The following is a 15,231-nucleotide window of genomic DNA, read 5'->3' as shown; positions in this document are numbered from 1 at the left end:
TCACAAATAATTCTAATATAAATTTCCCTTTATTGGCCTGATAATTATCGTGCATCCCCCAGTCAGGATCTGATATTTTATAACGTTCTGTTGTTCTGCACATCCAGAAGGTTACCCACTCAGTCCAGGTTCACACAGAGAAACAGCCGTCCTCTGGATAAACCCTCCGTTTCCTCTGCAGAGTTTCCTCCGTCTCGACAAGTTTAAGACAACAGTTTTTAGTTTTTCTGCTTAAATGTCACATGATATTTGCCGCAGTGGCTTTACTGCGTGCAGCGAAACATTTAAGATGTCTGAAACACTCACACATCAATACGACACAGAATAAAGAAATCACCTGAAAAGCTCATGCTGCTCGACATTTAAAAAGGAGATATAGACCGGTAGAGGAGCGAGATATCCACGTGGCCGCGCGGCCAGTGGATGATTTATGCGTACATGCGGATTCGGGTAAAGAAATCTGTTTTGTCTGTGATATCAAAGGTGATAAATAAATAAATAAATAAAAAGGTATTAATGGGTAATGGTCAAGGGAAGAAGGAGTTAAAACCAGACACACACACACGAACAGCTGTAAGACCACATGAAGATGAAAGAAGGGCAGCCCCATTTACTGTATTAGCCTTAATAATGGTTGAGGTTGTCGTGTTCTTATTAGGGACACTACAGCAGCAGATTCTGAGCTTTCCCTCCAGCCTACTAACACACACACACAACACACACAACACACACAACACACACACACACACACACACACACACACACACACACCTCCTAATTACAGAAGATGGCACCAGGCATTATTGGCTGAAAATGACACACTCTGTGTCACTCTCAAACACAACGACAATGGATAATAATCTCACGACGCGCAGTCAAATCCACACTCAATGAAACATTATCTGTGGAAGAGGAGGGGCGGTGGGGCGGGGAGGGAATAAAGATGCATCTACGTTTGCTCGCAGGGATGAGACCCGCTGTTGCCATGGCGATTGCCTCCGTGGCTACCGGCTATGTGTGTACAATGGTGCGGAGACACAGAGATGAGATGTACAGTGGAGCCGGGGCCGGCGAGGTACCGTCGATCCCCTGATGTCTGAGGCATTATCGCGCTACGGGGCGGTTTCACAGTCGGTTGTGGTCAAAACAAAGACGCGCTTCAAGAGGACAGAGACGAGAGGACAGTGTGGGGGTGGGTTGAGCGAAGCAGCAGCAGCGTGTTGTATGTTGCTGAGGCACAGTGGCGCTCAGTGTTTTGCATGCGTTGGTTAGACTTCCTCTCTGCGGCTTTACCCGATTAGCATCAGGTATTAGCAAAAAATAGATGGCTAACAAGATCTCATTCTTGACAAAAGGTCAGTCTGGCCGAAACTCACTGCCAATGTGGCTCCGGTTCCTATACGACCAGCAGCTAACGCACCCAATCACTGCGTAGATGTCAGTGCCTCGTTTCGGTACCAGAGTCTGGTTTTTAGGTGAAGCAGCAAGTAGCACCGAGACAAATTTAATCTCTGGGACAGAAATGATTATTTTCTTACTCTACTCGGGATGTCACAGGAACAGATCCTTGTTCAAGTTGATGCCAGAATACTGAAAACCTGACGTTTTCTTGTTTAGAAGTTCAAATTACTATTTAAGATCCAAACTTTGAAGACCTGAACACAAACTTTATTCACAGAGCCTTCACTCTCTGATAGACCGCCTTAAAAATCAATGAAAGAGCTGATAGAATAAGAACCAAACACCAGGGACAATGAAACACATTGTTAAAATTACATACCGCAGAGAGAGAACCGAGTAATCTGCTCAAAATTCATCCAAATCTTCCTACAGTTACTGGATTCACTATTTGGATTAACTGTACACAGTTTATCAGTTTTATTCTGAAATATCCATAAAATATGTCACTTAGGGGTCGTCAGTTGTCTCAGTGATAGAAAAAGGTTGGGAACTGCTGCCTGTAAGACATCGCAGTGTGAGAGCAGAACGATGGACTGTCAGACAATAAGGTGATGGAGGGCCGAAGAAGAATCGAGAACCGGTTCCAGAAAACTGGTTCCAAACTGTCCGATCCATCAGAACTGTGTGCCACTGAGCTTATGAATTCCTTTTATCAATGCCAGCCCGTTGTTCTGACAGTCGTGATGGCGCAGCACACACGAACGGGAGAATATATCACCGACTGTTGGTCTGACAGTTGCAAAACAATGACGTCAATCTCATGTGTCGAGGATGCGGGAAACTAGCAACAAGGAGGAGGTGGTGGAGAGGAAGAAACGATCTAACTACACTGAGTACATCAGGAATCAATAATGGAACCGACAAAGAATGGAACCAATAAGCAGAACCGATAATGGTATTTGTATCAGTACAATTCCCCCAATTCCCATCCCTGTGTGGCACACGTTCTCCATTAAATACGAATGTTTGAGTCTCATATCGCACACAACAGTGAAGTGGAGAGGGGTAGAATTACGTGTACAGCTGCACCATTGTGTTGTTGTACTGATGGAAACACGGAGGAAGTGTTGAGTCTGCATCACCAGCAAACTGAAGCAGGAGCAGATTCTTTTTGAAATATGACAAAATAACCTGATAAAACCTGGAAAAGTAGAAACGAATCTCTCCCTTTAAACAGTCTGTAACAGCTCGGGTGCAGAAATCCGCCACAGAACAAACAGAAAATGAGCTTCTTCGCTTCTAAAAAGTGGCCTTTGTTTCCATTAAGTGGCCTCACTGATTCAGTTTAAGGCGCGCCCGCAGCAGGAGCCATTTGTTTTTGGGGCCTCGTGCCTTACTATCATCCATTCTCACTTCTTCCCCTCTTGCTTTATCTCTCCTCCAGACGTGATGCATCATTTCCCCTTCGCTCCAAGCTGACACTAAAGCTCATACAAATAAACATGCTCACATGCATCCACACATGGCGTATGTACACAGCCGACTGCACAGGGCATCCTTGTTTGCAGAATGGGTGCTACTGACACACACACACACACACACACACACACACACACACACACACACACACACAACACACACACACACACACACACACACACACACACACACACAGGTTTTCAATAGCAAGGACTAAACATGCGAGAGAGGCATTAAGAGAGGGACAGAAGGGAAAAACGACAGTTCTTACATCACCGAGACTCAAGGATTAACCTTAATCGCTGAACACTTCAACACTGCCCAGCTAATTCAACAAATGGCCTCTTCCAGAGAACACACACACACACACACACACACAAATCAGACACGAGTTCCTGTGAGCTTTGTCTCATTAGCGAGATCACCTGAACTGTCTAAAAATACCACGCTGACGGCTGCCTCTGTCGTCCATCATCAGCGCACACACACACACACACACACAGGCCGAGCAGGTAGGGCTGAGGATCCAGAACTGGGACCAGAACCGGGGATTCATTATGAATTGTGGGATTTGATTTCTGAAAAAGTTCAAGGAGCTGCTGCACGTCCGTCCGTCTACATCGCCACTGACGCATCGGTCAATATGGCGGAAAGGCGTGGGCGCATATTAAGTACGGTTGAGTATGAACAGTAAAACGTGTCAATATCTTGTTTTCCAATAAATAAATATCTTATGTTAATAGTTTCTCTTAATGTTATGATCAGATCTATTGCTTTGGAGCTCCATTTGAGGCTGTTCTGTAAATCTGTCTCTAATAAACACAGCAGCCTCTGATCAGTTTCAGTGTAAGCCCCACCCATTATGGCTATACAGATAATAGTGTACTTGCTCAACCCTGTATATTAAGCATGGCCAAATTTCAATGAAGAAATTTCACATTCAGCAGCTTTATGGAAAATAACTGTTAGTTGAAGCCCAAATAAAATGTCCATCAGTTCCTGTTTTCCACCAGCAGTCCAAAAACACACAAATAGTCAAATTACAATAATTCAAATAATTAAATATAATAAATAAAGAAAAGCCATCCTCACATTTGAGAATCTGGGACTGACACATGTTTGACATTTTCGCTTGACAAACGAGTTAAAGTTCCCTCCGGTCAGAAACCAGCGTTCCTTCTTGTTCCTACAGTGAGACGTTTGAATGACGTCTGTGCAGAGTTGGAGAGTTAAAGGATGTTTTCACATTCTCGTCGAGCTCTTTGAACGTCTGATTTTTAAAGGGGCGGGGCCTACGAGCACGATTTGTGACATCACAAAGAGTTCGGAGGTCAATGCTGAATCCTTGTTATTCTACACGGAGGAGAGGAAGCACATCCACCCACAAATGTTCTAGTCTGTCGTAGAAATGCCACAGGAAGAAGAGGAGCATGAAGAAGGCAACTAGTGCCGCTGTACAGGTGAGTTACCCCCAGGTTTTATGGCCTACTTTATTAATTAGTTACTTAGTGTAAAAAATATAGTATATATACTTACTGGCTATAATTATATGGTATAAAAAAGAGCTTGGTTGTATGAAACGTTTTTCTACATTGAATGCAGAGCACCTATATTATTATTATATATTATATATATATATATTGGATCAGGACTCTGTATCAGCAGATATTAAACAGGGACCGAGGGCAAACAATGGTATCAAGAATTGTTTACTTATCGTATCGTGACCTTTCTACTAGCAAACCAGCCCGACAACTTTGGTTCCCAACGAAAACCACAGAGCGGTTCATTGAAATGAATGAGGGGGCAAATTAAATATGCTTAAGGATTCCTGGTAGATTATTCAGTCACATAAAGGACGTGTTTCTACAGCAATCATCAGGACAAAGTGATACTAAAATCCCGTCTCATGGTATTATAAATAAAAGCCTCACACCAACACATCCTAAAATACATACTATGTATTATCGACACACTAAATAATTCTTGTTTCTGTAGCTTTCAACTCAAAAGAAACAAAATATTAAACTTGATGGAGAAACTCTTAAAGATATCTTACAGAGAATATGCTGCAGCACCTTCAGACTGTCTCTGTCTTCTCACTCTTTGTTTCGTTTCTTCCCTTCAGTGTTATCTTTCAGGAAATGCATGTTTTCACCGGTGTTTAATTCACTCTCACCTCATTATCTTGCCCAAATATGTCGGGTTAACATAAAAGCATTCATTAACATTAGTATGGAGCTGAGACTTTAATCCTTTTACCGTCTGCAATTATTCAGCTGTGCATTTCTGCTCTATTGTGAATTGTATTGTGAACGTATAATCGGGGCTGCTGTTCATTTTGAGGTGAATGAGAACAAAAAAAACCCCAGCATTAATCAATTTATGGAAAAGAGAGAAAAAAGTTTCTTATTGAAGGGTCATGTGAGACAGGGGTTGACTGTGTTGCATTATACATACACTGACCTTTACTGGTGGAAGAGAGCCTGTGTGTGTGTGTGTGTGTGTGTGTGTGTGTGTGTGTGTGTGTGTGTGTGTGTGTGTGTGCACTGCACAATGGGACAGATATTCATTCAAGTACAAGATCAGGATTAGCAAACAATGTTAAGTATTCTCCCGGTCTTGCTGCTCTCTTGCTCTGCAGTCTCATGGTGATTGCCGAGTGTGAGTGAAAGCTAAAGAGACGCTACCGTTAGCTGATCACTAAGGTCTGGCAATTCAAAGTGGGTTTCAAACACAACGCTGGCACCCTATGTGATGTATAGGTAGAGCCTGGTCTGCATCTGTCTTGGCTTCCACTCCCTTTATATACTGGCTTATAGCATAGTTGCTACATGCCAAGCTGGGGGGGGTCGGGCGACGCAACTGGCCACCATCAGTCCAACAACCAACGATTGGCGATAAATTCCCGCATGCGGTCATGCTGCGTCTCAGATATGTAATCCTTTGGCGCGCAGGCAGCACTGTACATGAGCTATGACAGTTTATACGGTCGAGGTCAAGGTTGCTTTTACAACGCCCCCCCACGAGAGATACAATAGTCATAAAATACATGCACGCTGTTAAAAATACAAGAATTCCTATAAGTCACAAGCACACAAACACACATCTCACCGGCACGAATGAAACCTAGTACACAAACCCAGTTTATAGATCGGGTAAAAACAAAAAGGTACATTTGTATGGATTCTGTCACTTCTACGGTCTTCTTCCTATGGGAGGGTGCGGCTGTGTCGTGGTACTGTCACTGGGATCATTGACCAAGTTTAATGATGTGCTCTGGTCTGTTGACCTTATATTTGTGCATGTGCAGGATTGGCAATCCATTTCACCCAACGGCAGACTTTTGTTCCTCGAGTTTATCTTGAAGACTCTTTACCCGGGGCGACGCGCTGACTGCAAGGACACGCTGCCTGAAAGCCTTCAGCCGGGGAACAAGAGTCTGCAGATAAAAGATTGTGACATGACCGGCTGCAGCCCGGCTCTACGAGTTGGACAGCGGTAAGTATCTCTGGCTTGTTTCAGGCAGATCTTTAGTCCAACTTTCCTTCATTCTTACAGAATCCAAATGTCTTCCAAACGTTAGATGTGCGCTGTGCTAACGTTACTGAGACAAGAGCGATGAGATCCCGGCGCTGACCTTTTACCTTTCACGAGAGTGGAGACGCTGTTAGTGCCAAAGCTTCAGTCAACACATTCACAACCTTATCGGACCATCGACCGGTTAATGGTCCGCGTACCGATGTAGTCGCATCTATAGCGTTAAAACCGAATTTGTATCTGTAAAGATTTACAGCCCCTAGTATTAATATTCGAGCACTGAAGCCATTTATTAGCAAAGGGCACATGCAAACTTATTCTCATGTTGCTGGGTATGAATCCATCCTACACTGTGTGTGTAATTTCCCTGAGGTTTTCTTATCTGCTGGTTAAAAAGGGCAGAAAAAAAAAAACTAGATCATTGTATGATAATTAATAAAAACCTGTCAGTGCAGCCTAAACAAGAGGTCTGACTAATACGGATCAAATATTTATCAGACACAAAGCCTTCATCAGTGTGGCAAATCCTGGTTTTCATGTCTGAATTATTATTTCTACACAAGAATTAAATTACATATCTCATTACCCGGTTGGAAAAGCACACAAATATGAACATTTATCTTCCTGAAACCAACATCCAGGATTGTGCACTGGACACTGGACAGCAGGATCAAATGTTGGGCTACATTATGTTAGCAACACCTTCACAACAAACACACCAGAGTTCTAATTTTAAGGACACTTCCTTTCCGATTGTGAGCTGAGGTTAGAAACTGACTGACACGCACTGAAAGCTCTTTCCTGCAGGCAGGTACGAGGCTTTCGTGCTTTCAGCTTCCAACTTCATCACCACAGGGCTGTTTGCAAAACTTAAAACAAATTACAGAGCGGATGCCTCGTCCTGGAACAACTCTGACTGTTTACAAAGCCTGCTGCGTTGAATATGCAATATGAACACTGCAGATCTTGACATTTGAACACGCTGTATAAATGCAAGGCAGCTTACATCAAAATTATCAACACCTTGAGACTAAAAGTGTGCGAAAAAACAACAAGCTAAGAGCAGTATGCATTCCCCCACGCACTCAATCAAGCGCTGCATGTGGTGAGACAATATAGAGCAGAACCCGTGCTTTATGCATGTGGGTTAACTGGCTAAATAGACACAGGACACGAGCATATGGAGAGTGTCTGCAAGCCTGCTGGCTGGGCCTGACTCATCCACCTCCAATCACGTGCATCTAAAGTAATATTCGGGACCATTACTATCAATCAAACTGATGTGTTAACCTTTAACATGGCAGCTTTGTTCGTATTCATAAAAGATGGAGACAAAACACGATACGAAAAGGGTCAAAGGTACAATTAAGGACAAAGACTGTCTGAGAGACGCGGTAAATTAAAAGATCACACACGCACGCACACACGCATGCACGCACACTAAGAGTTGCTGCCAAAACGTGGAGGACGGGTCAGAGGAAAACGGAAAGCGGGCAACAAAGCGAAAAGCTGACATCTGTCTCTGCAGTGTGTAGAGGGGAGAACTGGACACCATGTTAAGCTTGTTGAGTACTGTGAAATACCAGCAACACCTGAAGGCAGCATGAGGTACGGTGCCGGCGGCATGAACGCAGTGACATTTTAGAGTGAAATACATTCAGATACTGTTATCAGCAAATTCACTGGCTGGGGAAATGAATCCAGATGTGTTTTACTTCGGTTGGTTTAGACAAACACATTAATGTCTGCACAGAGGATGTTTTTCACATTCATCTTCTAAATAAAGAAAGTTTCTCTGAGCTCATTGAAACCATTTTTTATGGGGGGGGGGCGGTGCGAGCATGATTTGTGACATCACAAATACTAAAGGAGGAATACTAAGGATTTAAATGCAAAAAATGATATTCATCATCCCTTTCCACAAAGCTTGCGGGCTATGTAACAGCAGAGTTTTGTTCCTCGAATTTATCTTCTCCTTACCCGGGGCAGACACGCCGTCTTACAGCCTTCATTCAGGGAACAAGAGTCTGCTGTGGGCAGCTGCAGCAGGAGATTACAGGAAAGATTGTGACATGATCGGCTTCAGCGATAAGTATCTCTGGCATGTTTCAGGTAGATCTGTAGAAAATGGTTTTCACACATGGGGCTGTGTGTTGGCCAGAACCAGGCCGTACAGGAGTTACGATTACATAAGGTTAGGATTAGTTAATACATATCTGCAGGGGATCTTTCTCACATGTAGTGTTGTACTGCACTGCATTGGAAGGTATATGCTGTTAAGTTAATCCCCCTCCCTCTACCCTTTTTTTTCTATGTGAAGAAACTCATTTACCATCAAGCCAGATCTTATATGACAACTCCTTTCCATGTGGTTACAGGGGTGAGAAGGTGAGAGTCTCAGTGTGTGTGAAAGAGGAAACTTCTTAATCAGAGAAGCAATGCTGGTTTTTTTTTTTTTTTTTGGTGCGAATGAGTCAATATAACTACGGTTTAACACAAGTCTTAAAAAGGTCCAGCGTGGAACACTGAGGAGGATCTATTGGCAGAAATGGAATATAATATTCATAGGTATGTTTTTATTAGGAGTATAATCACTTGAAAATAAGAATTATTGTTGTGATTGTTACCTTAAAATGAGGCGTTTCTATCTACAGAGGGAGCGGGGTCCTCTCCTGGCAGAGTCCGCCATGTTTCTTCAGTAGCCCAGAACAGACAAACCACAAACACTGGCTCTAGAGAGGGACTTTTGTGTTTTCATTTCAATTCGTTTCGCTTTGTAGTTTCTCCGACACCAGGGTTGAGCAATCTTTACTTTCCAAAGAGCCATTTTTGCTCAAAAGCCAACAAAAAAAATCTGTCTGGAGCCGCAAAACATATTTAAGACTTGTCTTTGTTAGAATAATAATAACTATATCCAGTCTCTCTGACGTGAGTTTATGTTGAACATATAGAGGCATTAGTATTAAATTTAGACTGGTTTATAACCAGATAAAACTCCTTATAGTGGGTTTAAGCCTTTCTTGCATTAACAGATGTAGTAAGATAATGAGTGCGATACTTGTTGACATGTTTTGAAGATAGAAAATGACTTTATCATCGCCCTGTTACTCAAACATACAATCTGAAATCAGATTCCTTTGATGTGAAGACAGTGTGAATCATGATGGATGAATAAAAAAGGACAGACGTTAGAAGGACTGGAGGCGTGGACAGTCTGTCAACACGAGCATCCTGGCCTCCGGGGGAGGAGGGAAACGCGGCATTCTGGGAAAAGGAGAACGGTCCGTTTATTGCTCTCCTTTCTAACGTCGTCCTCTCCATTTCCTCTCTCCAATTCTCATCGCCTCATTTTATTCCTCCTTTAATCAATTTCATTTCTCCCCGTCGACAAGCAAATGCAGCAGTTCTGGGTCGGGTTCCCATGGCAACCGCAGTTGCTAGGCAACGCGCGACTCTCCATCATCCATTCCAGAAGTCTGACAGATGGAGAGGGAGAATGCCAAGGCGAGAGAGAGAGAAAGGAGAGAGAGAAGGGGAGTGATGGGGGGCATTAGGAAAAGAATGGAGGGGAAGAAATGGCTAAAGCGTGAAAACAGAGGAGGAGGTGGAGGTGATGCAATCCTAATAAAACACAGCGGTGCCAATAACCTCGTCAATGATCCTCTCTACATTAAGGATTCCTCCCCAGACTCAAACCCTCTATTAGTCCACAGATTTCTGTTTCACTACGTTCATAAAGGGGGGCTTCATTTGTTAACTAATTCTGTTCGGGTCAGATTTTATGAATGATATTTCAACACTACGACGCGATGTAAAGCTTCGACCTGCTGTATTAGATTATATTCAATCTCATCATTGTACAAACCAAATGCAGTGAAGCAGTAATGTGCAGATGTATAGTGAGAATCTACAAACAGTGAGGGAGAGAAGATATATTCTGTGTGAAGATATACAGTATATCTATAACTTTATCTGTATATATCAATTACTTTTATTATTTTATTCATAATTGTAAAAAACAATGACTTAATCTCTTTATACTGTATGTAAATTACCTCGATGCTGTGTGCAAAATAAAACATTTAATTTGGTATCATTTCAACAACAAAAAAATAAGAAGAGCAAGATGAACATTAAAGATTTTCTTCTGAGGCATAAAAGGTAATATATTAAATTAACATGAGTCAAAAGGAGATGGATAATTAGTGTATTTCCCGGGGGAGGAATCTGCATGTCACGGCAGCAGTACACAAATGAAACAGCACAAAGTACAAACATAAAAGGGTAAAAAAAAAAAAAAAAAAAGTGTGTGCGGTAAGGTGTGTAAAAACTACTTTAATTGTAAGTCATTAGTTCAAAAGAAAATGTAATTATAAAGCACAATTAGCCAGTAAGACCTCAGCAGTCTCCCAGTCTGATGACAAAGCGGAGATGAGCTTCAAATATTAGCTTAGCTTCAGCAGAGGCAGTTACAGAGCAGAGGATATGAATGAGTGGTGGAGGAGTCGTGTTTCTGTCCACTGTGTTCAGGTAGTAACAAAAAGGGCTGAAAGATGCTAAACCGGACGGCAGAGCGGAGGGCAACTGCAGAGACCGAACTGTCGTCCTCATTCACAGACACAGTGCCGTCTGTACCCGGACACGTTAACCACATAATAAACAATCCGCTCGCCTTTTGACTTGATGAGTTAGGGGGAAACTTTATTTTAAAAATTATGAATCATTTGTCCCCTCTTGTAAATGTAATAAGTCATTCCTTTCTTTATATAAGAAAATATTGTGTCAGTTTGTCGCAGTGTTGTTGGAGTAGGCTGATATTGTCCGATATGATGCACATCTTCCAGCCAGTGAAGGCCGACTATCTTTCATGGCCACACACAAAGACATTTCACTCTCTCTCGGGAATACAATCTGTTAATGTGACAGGTCTTTTCATTTAAGTGCACACAGCCTGCATTGGAAAACAACAGCAGGAAACATTAAGTGTTAATACACATTAGTAAACCGGCTCCAGCTCTGAATAGTTATTGTAGAAAACTATATACATATTGAAAGAAAAAAAAGTATTCAAGGTGAAGTCGTGGCCAGTGTGCCTGCTATATTTAGAGCGTACAGAATGTCCATTACATAATGGTCATTCTGCCTGACCCTGATTCTGTCTGGCCCATGGACTCACAACCAGGCTCTCACAGAGGACCGGCTCTCCAGCTGATGTAACGACAGGTGGATCCTCAACGCTGCTTCTTCAGCTTTCTAACAAGCTGTAAAAACAGACTCTCTCTGGACAGCAGAGCTCATGGACTGCCAAAGACGCACTCCAGATGGATTTTTAAAGACAAAACAATCGTTTGCTGTAAAACGTTCAAGTTTGATTCATTCGAAGCCCACACTCGTCCAACTCAATCTAATCTAATTCACTGCTTGTCAATATTTCAAAATGACATTTTATTGTTGCAGGAACGCTCTGTAAACTAAAGATTGAGTAGTTAACAGTGTATCTGTACCCTTTGAGGATAAAACATTCCAGCAGCACTGCGCCGTCTCCTTCCTGACCATGGTTGTCATGACAGTCAACAAGGCTTGTTGAGCTCAAGGACGAAGCATGTTGAGAGGACTAAAATCAAAAGCAAAGTCACAGCAGAGCTTCTGCAACTGTTGATTAAAATCCACTTTCAGTTCTGAAGCCAAACCTTTCGATTCAACCGAAAATGACATACCGTAAAACTTCCAATAAAAGCAGGGTCCCTAATAGACGCAGGTCTCATTTAAAAGCCTGGTGTGGCTACACGTTTTGACAAATAAATGCAGGTCTCCAATAGAGGCCTGGTCTGGATTTTATAGAAATTATCTTGATGTATAAAACCTCTTTAAACCCACCGGGTCGCCTGCTTGAGGGAGTTTTAAGTCATTTTGATCCCCTACACAAATATAAATGTTTAAACTTCTGTCAATATGTACATGCTGCACATCATTAGATCAGTTATAGATTCTCCACAATTCAATCTTTCACTATATTTTATGAAAATTATCAACAACAAAGTATAATGTTAATTCATTCTGACTTACCGGTAACACGGTAAACAAGAGAGACGGAAAAAAAAAACCTCTGAAGCATCATAATCATCATGTTAGTTGTCAAATTTGCTGAACAAAACTCAATAGAAGCAGCAGTTAGTTTAGTTTAGTTTAGTGCTAAAGGAATTAAAGGCCTGTCCCCAGTAAAGGCAGGGGGAGTTCAGTGATTTAAGCAAATAAACACCCAGACTATTATTAGAAGTTTTACGGTATTATATACACAACAGTACCGGAGATGGTACGCAGGTAAACCCACTACCTGGAACTGTCTGAAGAACCAATGTATCCCCGTACAGTAGAGCTTCGACTCCAACCGAACCAGATTGGACCCAACACACCCTGCTGGGTTCAGGCCCAAAACAACTGCCATATGTCAAAAAATGTAAGTAAAAAAAAATATATATATATATTTCTCAATGGTTTGGGCTCGATTTTCGCAAAGGTTCACTGTAGTTTGCTCTACATGCTAGGAGGCCAAGCTGTATTCAGTTGGCTGCAACTTCACTGCAACTAAATCCTACCCACTGGACCTTTAATGCAACGCAGCCTCCAGAGTGTCTGTCCCCTCATGTTGAGCCAGGATAACTTTAAAATTGATATTTTGGATGTGGCGCAATCAGTTTCTGAGGATGAAATTAGGTGGCACATAAAATAATAGGATTTCTAAATGAAAGAAAAAAAATCAATTCTAGCTGACGATGGCGGCCAGTGTCAGTCGAGTAAGATTGGTGTGTTAAGGTCTCACAGATTAGTGTGTATCAAAACCGCGGCTGCAGTATTTTAAATGAGTTGAAGGGCAAAGCAATAATAGAGGCAGGCTGATTAATACAGCATGAATGAGGCTTTGTGCATGACGGAGCTTACTTTGGAAATGTAAATAAAACAGCTAAAAATGATTGACATGTGCTTTAAAACTAAGATCTTTGAGCTGATAATCATTTTAAACCCAGTATGATGATATTTAGATGCGTCCAGTGTAAAGCAGCAGGTCTAGGTTTGTGGTTATTGTTTGTATTGCTGAAACCGCTACATGCAAACCCCCACGGTCACATGGCGCTACGTTTGAGCATGTCTGACAGCTATGTGTTTCTACATGCAGAGCCGCACATTTGCCATTCAAATGTTTACACCACACAGGCTCTCTGTGGTGCTCTCGGCCTCACAACTATTTCCCTAAGCTGTGCCGTCTAAAGCTACACAGACTGGGCTCGCCACTGCAGGTAAGACGTGTGGGTGGTTGTAGGGGTTTGGGTAGCGGGGGACGGTCCCCTTAGTTACCGGAAGGCTTTTCATTCTAGCATGGCACATAATGCACATTACAGTACTCGTAGATTATCCTAAAATGAAAAGAGTTTATCGACTGTAGCTGGCTGGCTAATTAGCTCTGAGAGTTGGTGGAAAACTCCAGTCTTTATTTCATACGCACGCAAGCTTGGCTCGCCTCAGTTTGAGTCGACGCACCAGGACAGGGATTTTCATTTCACCAAAAATATGGCTATTGGCTTGGAGGTGTGTCTCTACAGGCAGAGCGCCGCGATGGTCCAGACAGCTCAAGACTGAATGAAAAGAGAGATTGGAGCAGCTACCTAAGCGCCGCTTCCGGTGACAATCACATTTAACTTCCTATAAGTTCTTCACAATAAAAGTCTCCGGTTATTTTGTTATTTAAACTCTTTTATTATGAAGCAGTAAAATAAGGAACTGTTGGGTTTCCATCAGCAGTAACTTCAACCGACTCCTACGCAGCTGAAAGCGAACATGAAACAGTAAAATAAAGCAGAAATCTGAAAGTACAAACAGGAGTGAAACTGAACTTCAAACCACAGAGATTCAGCTCAAGCTGAACACTCCAAGACAAACGTCTGTCTCTGCTCTCCTGTACAGACACAAGTCTGTGAGTCGAAGGGGGTCGTCACGGGTTGCCGAGAAGCCACCGCAGCTCGCTTAGAGGCAGGTCGCACGTGCTTAGGCCACACTCGGGAGAACGTCCATCTCAGGCACAACTCGGAAGTTTACAACCACAGTCTGATCAGCTGGCTACTGGAGCACTTGGGAGGGGCAAGAGATGCTTTTTCACTTTCCCCACCCGGATTTCGGTCACAAGCTCGCTTCTCTAACCTTTAGAGAAGGTCAGCTACACAAAGTTGGAGCCGAGACAGCAGACGATGCTTCAAAAACAGACGCTGCTGCAGAGAAACTCCTAATTCTAAACGGACGCTGCTATTGATCGGTCAGGGCTCATTGCACTGTAACAAAGACATCCACCTTACTGGAGACAAAACCAACTATTACATCACAAGGATTAAGCTGGGGATGGCTTCAGGTTGATTACCTGGAATGTAAATGTCCCAGAGGCAGAGGCACATCGACTGCGCCTGGTAACAAGTGTTTTCTGGGAGACGGGCTAATGAGAGCTGAGAGCTGGACTAATGACCAGCAGCAACCAGGGGACGAGCTCTGGCTCAAAGGAAGACAGTAAGATTGATAAGCAGGGAGATGAGAAAGGAGCAGGGCAATAATGCGGCTGCAATAAGAATCACGCGCCAGGAACAATAGAAGCAAAAATGCCCCAAAAATTCACTGGTTCCAGAATCAAGAATGTGCAGATTTTACTGTTTTATATAAAATTGTAAATTAATGAATTTCATTTTTTTTTTTTTTTTTTTTTTACTATTTTTTTGACATTTTAGAGCCTTAACAATTACTAGATATCATTACAGGTTTATTCAATTGTTG

General features: G+C 42.5%; 1 protein-coding gene across 1 annotated transcript in view; it reads right to left on the bottom strand.

The window, feature by feature from the left end:
* The window catches only part of grk3 (G protein-coupled receptor kinase 3), a 63,788-nt gene that overhangs the window by 29,122 nt on the left and 19,435 nt on the right, over positions 1-15,231 (bottom strand). The window lies entirely within an intron of this gene.

Source organism: Dicentrarchus labrax, unplaced genomic scaffold (genome assembly GCF_905237075.1).
Source record: "Dicentrarchus labrax unplaced genomic scaffold, dlabrax2021, whole genome shotgun sequence".
NCBI lineage: Eukaryota > Metazoa > Chordata > Actinopteri > Moronidae > Dicentrarchus > Dicentrarchus labrax.
This window is presented reverse-complemented; position numbering and strand designations above follow the sequence as displayed.